The sequence below is a fragment of the Anomalospiza imberbis genome, chromosome 5 (assembly GCF_031753505.1).
Source record: "Anomalospiza imberbis isolate Cuckoo-Finch-1a 21T00152 chromosome 5, ASM3175350v1, whole genome shotgun sequence".
Classification (NCBI taxonomy): Eukaryota; Metazoa; Chordata; class Aves; order Passeriformes; family Viduidae; genus Anomalospiza; species Anomalospiza imberbis.
The window spans coordinates 24,863,094-24,865,162 of NC_089685.1; positions in this window are offsets into that span (position 1 = coordinate 24,863,094).

The window sequence follows — 2,069 nt, forward strand, 5'->3', positions numbered from 1 at the left end:
ATTTAATTTTCCTTTTAAATTTTAATTTTTTCCCATGAAGAATGTATTCAAACAATAAGATATCTCCGACAGGATGATGCTGGATGTGTTTCACACCTAAGCTGATGCCACCCAAATAAATATGAGATAATCACAGATGAACAAACAAATACTTTGGCTTATGTATACTTACTGGAAATTTATACTAAGCAAAGACCTTCAGAAAAAGGCAGATGACAGGTGCTTTTAAAAGTCTGTAGCCAATGACCACAGTTGAAATAGGACTGAATAATTTTTAGCAACCTATTTAAAAAATTCAGTTTTTAAATAATGACAAATGTCATTATTTAGCTAGAGAGTAATAGTATGGAAAGAGAAATGAGTCAGCTTTCAGGAGAATGTGTTTCTTCTAAGCATTTCAAAGCATATGAGTGCTGTTTTCAGTCTGTGAACAACAATGAGAATTTTGTGAGGATACTTGAATGCTGTTAGCTCAAGAAATGCCTGCTCTTTACTCAGCATTGGAGGTTCTTGTCCCTCTTGCTCATTCAGGAGCACTTTGGATCTACTTAGCTGGACTCGGATGACTCAAAATCCGGCAGGAGTACTGCCCACGTCTAGTGGAGGGCATTTTCAGAGCCATGTACCTGAGTAGGCTTACAGGTGGGAAAGACAATGAAAATGCCATTGGATTGTTTTCAGAATGTTGGTATAATTTGCAAAAATCCCAGAATTTCTTCTGAAAAAAGGTTATGCTGTTAGAAAAGAACATCACATGAGTTATGCTGATCTCATTCTTCTTTCTCAACTGAAGACAAATCTATCCTTTCAAATGTACAGATGACTGTGGTATAGGTCAGACATTCCTAACATAGATTCTGAATTTTAGTTGTGTATCCAGTCTGTTTTGATAGATCTGAGGATTTTGTAACCTGTACTTGAATATTTTGCAATTCTAAGGTGTTATTTTTCATGTAGTTCAATGAATTCTGTACTAAGTACACCCTTTCTTTAGATGGTTGTTATGTCATATGTCTCATTATCTTGTGTACACATTATTTCTACACACAGAGGCTTCTGCTCTTGAACAAAAATTATCTTCCTTTTATGTATTTACTTTTCCAAGAATTTTATTCTTCTGTAACTTGATCCTTAGACAACACTGAACTGTCTGGCATTTTTCGGTTGTATACAGTGCTTGCATAAAAATTTTGAAAATATTTAACTGACATAAAATTTTGATTTTTTTTTTAAATTTATTTCAAATGCTAAAAGACTAAATGAATTCTCTTGGGCCAGAGTGAGATACTGTCTGTGCATACTGTTGAAATTGGGCATGCTTTCAACTTTGAGGCCAAAGAAAAGCTCACCCTGATCTCATCTAGCCTGTCCCAAAGCCTCTGCTGAATGATGACTGTCAGCAGTCTTCTACCTGTCTTGTGCTCTAGTTAAAACTTATTTGTTCTTCGCAGCTTATTAGTACCAGAAGTTACCATTCCCACCATATTTTTATTCCTGAATTTATTCCTGAATCAGCCTTCTACTGCTCTTTATTAACAACTGTGGAGGACAAAACAGGGCTAATTCACAGAAGAGGGCCACTGAACATCCGAACAGTAAGGATGTTTACTCAAAGTTAAAGCTCATTTGTATAAGCCCATTGACAGTGCTCAAACTAATGGAGAAAGAAAGTGAAAATATTATTATAAATGTATACACACCCAGAACATACCTAACCCCACAATTTCCTTGAATATGTATAAAGCAATAATTTTTAATACCTTTGAAATTTCCTTTCATCTGCTACCTGAATGCACACAAGGGTTGGGTGCCACGTAGCACATGCCCAACTCCTTATGGGATTCACAAAATCTATGTTTCCCATACCATTTTCAGGCCTTCATCCAATAAGGCAATACTTGTACAATTAAATTTGAGTTTCCTGGACACTGAATCTAGATAATCACATTGTTAAATTGTTTGACTGGCCTTGACACAGTTTTGCTCCTGGCCAAAACCAATCTAGACCTTGGTTTTGAAAACCTTTGCTAGGTTCTCAAACGTTAGAGAGCTACTGCTATTCACAGACT